The sequence below is a fragment of the Onychostoma macrolepis genome, chromosome 05 (genome assembly GCF_012432095.1).
Source record: "Onychostoma macrolepis isolate SWU-2019 chromosome 05, ASM1243209v1, whole genome shotgun sequence".
Lineage (NCBI taxonomy): Eukaryota > Metazoa > Chordata > Actinopteri > Cypriniformes > Cyprinidae > Onychostoma > Onychostoma macrolepis.
The window spans coordinates 2,585,992-2,594,679 of NC_081159.1; the positions used below are offsets into that span (position 1 = coordinate 2,585,992).

The 8,688-nt window shown below is 36.6% G+C and overlaps 1 long non-coding RNA gene across 1 annotated transcript; it reads left to right on the forward strand.

Annotated features, from left to right (window-relative positions):
- The first annotated feature begins 1,275 nt into the window (after positions 1–1,275).
- On the forward strand, positions 1,276–2,692 carry LOC131541389 (uncharacterized). The gene is made up of 4 exons (XR_009271487.1): positions 1,276–1,318; positions 1,391–1,422; positions 1,507–1,681; positions 2,185–2,692. It is a non-coding gene; the product is annotated as an uncharacterized LOC131541389 (long non-coding RNA).
- Positions 2,693–8,688: the final 5,996 nt, after the last annotated feature.

An 8,688-nucleotide genomic window follows, 5' to 3' on the forward strand; every position in this document is an offset into this window, starting at 1 on the left:
GGCCACATGTCATGTCCTTTCCTTCCTCCTCCATTTTGAGTTTGTTCTTTGTGTCTTTTGCAGTTGTTTTTTTAGCCAGTGTTTTCGCTTAGCCAAAAGTTTTGTTTACTATGGAGGAATGGCCTCCAAGAAGTATTTTCAAATGTTTCTGTAACCACAAAAGCAAGATTACAAGTCAGTCTACAAAATGTGTTGAATGTGTACGCAAAGTTGCGTTCATCTGAGAATGTTGTCCATCTTATTTTTAAGGGTGTTTATTTTCATATTATTTACATTTTTATAATAACCACAAACACATGGTAACACTAATAGTTTTAACTTTAAAGGACACCTATTATGTCCCTTTTTACAAGATGTAATATAAGTCTCATGTGTCCCCATGAATGTGTCTGTGAGGTTTTAGCTGAAAATACTCCACAGATCATTATTGTATCATTTTGAGACTGCCTATTTTGAGTGGAAGCAGAAACACGCTGTTTTTGTGCATGTATCTTTAAATGCAAATAAGCCTCTGCTCTCCGCCCCTTTTCCAGAATAGAGCTGTGCCTTTACAGCTCTTACCTCAGATATTCTGCCAAAAAACATCTGTTTGGTTTCGATTATCATGTCTAGTGTGCTGCAATCATGTGTTTTAAAGGCATATGATATAGGGTTTTCTACATCCAAAGCATGCACGCAGAAAGCAGCTGTCACACGGCATACGTTCTCTTTCATGTCTTATTGTGCTTAAACTGTCAAATACACACAAGTTTATGTTAAAAACACACATAAGCTATTAAAAAAAACAGTCGGTTATGTCTATGAAGGTAAACAGCTGGGAAAGAAATCGCAAATTGAAAGCTAACAATAATATTTAATTTTCTACCTATTAGATTATTTTATTTACCTCTACACCTACCCCAACCCTAAACCTTCCATGATTTACATTCAAATAGCCTACAGAAATTAGTTTTATTTTCTTTAAAATGTCTTTGAAATAGTTGTTAGCTAATCATACTCAGGGTACCAAAAGACAACTGCGCTGAGGCAGACAACGTGTGTGTGATAATACAGAAAGTCAGACTATCAGTGAATAAAGGATTTCAGGGTGTTATTCATACAAAGCTTTCCTATGACTTCAGAAGACCTGGAATATAGGGCCTGAGTTGCATGTGTGGCAGGATTAGTGAAGCTCTTCCTGTTTAAATTTGATTGGCTGGTTGCTCATTGATTGTCCTATCATCGGACAGTGAGCGGATCTATAAATTCGTGGGTGGGGTAGTATGGGGTTATGAGTTACGCCCCCTTGCTTTCTGTGTCATATTTAGTCGCCATCCAGGTATGTTGGATAATGTTGGCTGTGTTGTTAGTGGTACACTGAAGCTTTTATTGGTGTACTTTTTTTTTGTAGAATGGCATCTGGCTGAGGTTGTCCCACTGCAGGTAAAGGAGTCGGTCGCGATGCGTCCTTTATTTAACAATGCGTCCGCGTTTTAGCGGTGTTTTTTTGTTGTTATTCATTTATAGTTAGAGTCTGAGCAAGACCGTTTCAGCGCGACGGGCACTGGTGTTACATAACATTACGGACGTGTTCTGTCCCTCCGTCAAACCCATTGTCTCCCAGATAGACTGAACGAGCTTTCAGCTTCCCAGCATATTGGTTGTCTGCCTGACTGATTGGACATCAGAATTTACGCGTACGGTATGTGTATTTTAAATTTATTATAGTTGATATTCTGATTTTTATTATTATTTGGTATTCACTGAGGGTCTGTCCGATCTGTCTAAATTGTAAATTCATTGCAGACAGATTAGTGACGTCGCTACGTGTGATCTAGTTCTCCTGTTGTTGGTGCTACATGGGAACTATCATCTGGAGACGCTGTTGCTTTGTTTTGGTTAAATTCGTTTATTAACTTTTTTTTAATTAATTAACTTTTTTTTTTCCCTGGTTTGTATGTAACTGATTGGACGGCTTTTATTGTGAACCATGTGTGCTTGTTGTGAGCGTTTAATCTGACTTATTTTGCTCCATGATCTTTTGTTGTCGCACCTTTACTTTGGCTTATTTTGTAAGTGTTCTTCATGGTTGTATTGCCTTGTTGATGTTGTGAGTTTGCTGACGTTTGTGCTCTTTGGCTGAGTTTTGTTTAGCTAAATTTTAGCTAAACTTCTTCTGTATAACTTGACTTTTGCTTGTTACAGGAGCTGAGTGCCTAAGGCAGGGGTGGAGTCCTGGTGTTGGTGTTTCTTTCACAAGTGGTCGTGTGCGTGTGTGTCACAGGTATAAGTGGAGGGTGGTTTGCTGTGTAGGCCGATTATGCCCTGCTGCCACACCTCGACTCCTGTACCTCGATCATTGGATGACCTCCATAGTTGTATTCTGTGAAGTGTTGAATTCAGTCTGTTATATGTGAACTGTTGTGCTCAGCGATTTACTCTTCTTTCCCCTGTTTTGTAACAAACTCTTTTCTTAAATTGTAATAAACTATTTTATCTACGTCTCCTGCCAATTTACCGTGAGCTGACCGGTGTTGCCTAAAACTAAATTCTATTCATTATAGGTCCCGGGGCTAGACCCAGGGTGGTGTAGTCGTGCTAAATTTTTAATCCCTTAGCGTTCCGCCACACATGGACCACCTTTACAAATGTTCAAAAAAAAGACCATTGTCAATATTGTAGCAACTATCAATATATGAAGCACACCAACCAAGCAGCTTTCTGTTGGGCACTGGGCAAGCTAACCTTTTATATATAGTGAGCAATCTCAATCACATCAGCAGACCGGACACGTGTATACAGCAGCAGGCACTTTTAGCACTATGCTAACTTGAATGCTTGCCATGGGAGCTGCCTGACCAGTGATTCAATCTAAATAATGAATCCGGTAAGTTGCAGCGGGAACAGATGGAGACAGAGAGAGGAAAAAAGAGACAGGAGAAGAGAATGGCAATGTCAGCTATAGCGTATCAACATACTATGCATGCTGTTCTTGCACTATAAATACTGCATACATACAATTTTTTCTGTGTTTATTCATAGATACCTTACTACATTTAAGATGGGAGATAACTTACATTTGCAACAATGTGCAGTATTCAACAAAAGCACACACAATAAATTTCCCGTTACGCAACTTGACCTTCCATTTCAGTGTGAAAAGTGAACCAGAAATTATAAATTGTGACTGGTGTTTTCAATAATTATTGGATTAGAATGACAAAAGTAATTCTTTTTTTATTTATTAAAAAAAAAAAACCACACACAAAATAGGATTATAAAACAACCACTTTGTGTTTCCTAGATGAAAACTAGATGCCACTGTGTAGCATATCGTGTGAAATGTTTGGCTAAGTTTGAGATCATGCTAGTCTTACCATTCCTGCAGTATATATACTGTGCACACTAGATTTATTTATAAAAATGCTGTTCTATTTAAAAAAACACTATGCAGTTTTCCATTTATAATGTGCAGTACACTACAGTTTAGTAAAAGTATAGTAAAAGAAACATTTTCGTTACTTAATATAATATAAAAAATATATATATATAAAGTTTTCATGTCAGCTAGTTGTCAATGCATAATTTAAAATTAAATTAATTAAAACTGTATTTAACTTGGTGTGCTAAAATAAATAAAACAAACTGAAATAGAAAGGAATAAGGGTTTATAAACATATAAAAAAAGACAAAAACAAATAAAATTATTAAAACTTTAAATCTAAAATAAAAATAGAAACTATAAAAATAAAAACTGAATAAAAATATTTAAAAACAAAATAGTATATTAATGATACTAAAATAACATTGCAGTACACAGTACACTAAAATTTGACTTTAAACATTGCCAATATGTGTGTAAGCACCGTAAAATGGGCCACCAAATTAATTTTCATTTCCACAGATATAGTGCATTAGAGCATTTGAAATGATCCTGGTTAACTGTATTAAATCCATGCAGATTATAATAGATTCAATGCATGCAGAGAAATGTAAGGGAACTGACACATTTTACCGTCTTGTATTTTTAGACTTCAAACTGCTGTTAATTTAGTGAAGTATCAAAAAAATAGAGCCCATGGGCAGTATCTGTATAGCTAGACAAATCAAATAAGACATAAGTCAAGCAGGTGAAGAGGTATCCCACAATATGAATCCTAAAAAATCGTTAAAAAGACACTGTTGAGGAAAACCTGTCTGTGTTAAACTCAGATTTGTTCAGCCAGTCTGGCTGCGAAACGGAAGCTGCAAACGCTCACACAAATTGTACGATGAGCAAACCTCGCCTGGAGGTGTTGGGAGTTTAATCCTCTCAAAGCAACCCATGCATCCTCTGTTACATGGCATCCTCAAAATAAAATAATAAATAATTTAAAGAATAAAGATAGGAAAACTCAGGGGAATTCACTCAAAAACATCCTAATGCATGCACATGCTGTTAGAGAGAGTTGGCCGTGAGTTGACTTCAAAAGCCAAACTGAAACAATGGTTCCCATGATGCTTTCAAAAAAAAAAAAAAAAGTCCTGTATTCACCTGTATCCCCCCATTCTTTCATTTCTATTTTCATTTCACTTGCTTCAAAGCTACCATAGTCCTCTAACTACAAAATAATGGAGTTCGACATGAAAGGCAGGAGGAATGTGTTTGTCTACTCCTGTCAATCACAATTCAACTCGTTGGGTATGTAAACTGTCTCTTGCCACACTCCTGTGACTCTGCCTAAAATCTGTTTTAAATATTATAATCTTTATTAAAACTACACTACATAACTTTTGACTGTCTAGCAGTTGAAGCATAAAACTACATGTTACTTGCAGAAATTTTAGTAAGTATGTGAGTTGTCCTTTTAAAAAAACAGATAAAGAAAATGTAAACAGAATAAGGCAAAAATCCATCGTGAAAACACTAAAGTATAAATAATTATTGTATGCTTTCTAAAGTGATTAATGGTAAGGCAAAACACTGTTTAGGAAATGGTTTTATGATGTACTTATTTTGTTTAACAATTAAAATTTGGGGGGAAAAAGTGAAGTAGTGTATCGTTAAGTAGACCATGGGAAAAATAGAGTTTGAGTCGAGTCTCCATCATGAACAGAAAGCCAAATATATTCATTTTACCTCATTTAAGTACTATATAAACATATGCACTCTTAAATTAAGTTGTATATGTCTTCTTATTGTAGCTTACAACACGTATGTCATTTATTCTCATATGCGTAAAAACAAGAACTGGCTGTCTTTGCAGAATTTAATTAGTTTTCCTGCCTAATGTGCATTGCATTACAGAAGATGCTGATTGGGTTTGTTAAGACGTCTGCTAAAACAGATGGGACTGGAAAATGCTTGCATTTTCTCCAAAACAATAGAAAGAACATGATTGCTGCTGATCGACTTTAGCTACTGTAGTAATGATAATGTTAACAGCAGTTTTCAGTTCCTGAACAAATTCAAAAGAAACTGGGTAAAATATTGAACCATTTGCAACAATACAGTTCATGTCTTTTTTTTGAGCCACAGTTTTGTGCACAGGTACATGACAAGTCCCAAATTTTCTTGAAGTTGGCATTAAATGGAAACTACGAGCCTCGTCTCTATATTTGAGTAAAACTGCTTCTGGAATGAGAAAAATGTAGGGCGGGACTTGATTTGTCTCCATTGGGAATCACTGTTGTTTGCTAACTGCTGCAATCCAGTGACAGTTTGCTGAAGGGTTTATTCCTTTCATTCAAGATTACTAGAGCACATGACTTGAAAAATAACAATGTCCACAAATCATTTATAATAATCAGTTAAATATTCCATAAAAGTAAGAATTGAAAAGTAAATAGTGAAGAAAAAGCTATTGACAATTTTCTTCAGTTACATATTGGGGGATTGTTGTTGCTTAAAGTTTGTATATTTCTGAACTTCAACACCACCGAGATTGAAAATGGAAATACAGCTGCACCACGCTGATCCTCGGTGACATGCTTTATTTGTGCTTTTACTCCACACAGAAGCTAAGAGCCAATGCCACTTGCCTTCCAGGGCTTTTAGCGGTATTAGCTCAAGGGGAAGCCAGTCTTTACTTGCGCACCTAGTTGTCAGACACCAATCTCACCAGACCTGAAAAGAAGAGAGTGGTTGAGTGAGAAGGAGTAAGAGTACTTAAGGGAGAGTTGAAGTAATGTGTCTTTACCCAGCAGCTCGGCTGTAATTCATACCACCGGCCACTTCCAACCCACAGCCGTTCCCAATTAACTAGCATATCATTGATCAGCAAATTGAGTAACTGCTACTTATCAGTTACTTAAGGTGCTTAATCAGCAAGCTACATTATTCATTTATTTATTGGTTTGTTTCTGCTTCTGTGTCAGAGGATGCCTTTCAAATGAACTGAAGTGAAACGTGCTGTATTCAATCTGGAACTTAAAAACACAAGGTTTTGCTTAGAAATGTATATTCCTTCACAGGATTTATGGATTTTTGAACATTTACTGGAATAATATCATAATTTTCTTGTATGTTTAACATAAACATTGTTTGATGAATATGAAATGATAGTATAAGTAGGTTCATTTCCATTTACAAGACCCTTCTAGCCTACAGAGAGACAGCCATCAGATAGAACGATAAAATAACAGACATATAGAACAACAGACAGACAGATAGAATGACAAAATGACAGACGGACAGAACAATAGACGGACAGACAGAACGATAGAATGACAGATAGACATAATGATAGCTAGACAACAACTAGACAGAGAGATAGACAAGCACACACACACACACACACACACACACATAGAACAATGTCAGACAGACAGACAGATAGACATTCACCGCAATGCAAGTCTACCCATATTACTCCATATTAGCGGCCTAGAAAAACCTTGTATTCTGAACTTTTTAGTGTAATATATAATGACACTAATCCACTGGAGTGTCTACAAGTCTGCCAGAGTTGTACATTATCACTTCCAGCTAGCCTGCAGCTACCAGTTCAACCCCAACCCCTGCCTGCTCACATTACTGTGCTTATTAAACATGCAAGAAGCATTATATACTACACTTAAAACAAGATTTTGTTTATTGACTTCATCAGAAAATCTGGTAGTAGCGTATTGATTGAGGGCACCTCCAAATGGACATACCATCACACCTTCACACTCACCTTCCTCTCAAGACAGCTTCTTTAATGATCAGTTTTAAAATATAAAGTCCTGACTCAACTATGGAGCATAGGGCAAAGCTTAACTGTATGCAAATTATGCTCAAGCAACTGTCCTTTCTGCTGCAGTCTGCTGGCTAGAATGGAATAATTAACATTAGTGCCTTCAGATTTACATGCAAGCTGTTGCATTGCATTAAAGATCTGAATCCTTGAGTGAAAAATCTAATTATGCTTTTGACATAAGTATATTGCTGTCTATATTATCTCCTGTTGTGCAATGGCAAGACTCTGGGGATTTAAATGCTGTGCATGCTTACTTGAAATGGCGATGTGAATGTAGAATTAAATGCTTTGCAAGGTTTAGTTTTGCATCCTGAATAATCTACTAATGAATGTAGAATATTATATATATATATATATATATATATATATATATATATATACTATTCTACATTCACTACATTCATATATATATAGTGTCCTACATGCAGGTCATCCACTAGCCACTGGACACAAGTCTTTTAATGAGAGACAGGGAGATAAATGAAGATTATGACGGTGATTATTATGGTTATTTTTTAATTAGAGGCTTAAGATGGCTCACTAACTGAGAAGGACCAGTAGCGTCTGGCTGTGAGTTTGGCAAAAAACCACAAGGAATTCTGCTGCAATTCCACTGCAAAAGTTTAAAACTGGCAGAAGCTGCACCTGCCTGCTAGTCACCAGGGAAACAGGCCAATATGTGTATGTGTGTGTGTGTGTGTGTGTGTGTGTGTGTGTGTGTGAGAAAGAGAGAGTGTGTGTGTTTGGGGGGGATGTGCATGCTCTCTGTCCATCTGTGGTCATCTACAGACCAGCTGTTATTGTCTTGATGGTTATGATGTGTTACATACACATCATGTTACTACAGACAGCAGAACAGACACATAACACCCATACATACAAACATGCACATATGGTCAAATCCCCTTCATCATTCCTTTAGCAGACAGTTATGTGTACACACATGCACACGCTCACACGAATCCCTCCACACACCCTCAGCCGAGAGAACAGTTGGGAGCTAGATATCAAACAGCGGGACTGAAATGCAGGATATTAGAGAACAACAGAGCAGCCAGCCAAGAGCCACACCCATCAGATCAACTCTCATCATCACACAATCACCACACAACACAATCACTGCAATATAGAATTGCTATACCACACATTTAATCACATAACTGCATTCAAAACATCCCAGAAAAACTCCAGCATCACACAGTCACAACAACATATAATGACACTGCAGTATTGCTGATTGACATTACACATTCATAGCATGTCACAATGATGAAATTCAAGCAAGAACAATCACAAAATACTAAATTCAGACAATTACATAACATCATCCCGAAAAAAAAAAAAAACATCAAACCACTACACAATTACATCCTAACAGTATCACACAATCACAACATTATGTAATCACATCCCAGCATCATGCAAGCAACATTCAAACACCACACGGGCAGTGTCACTATTATTATTTTTTACCATTGAATAATCACAT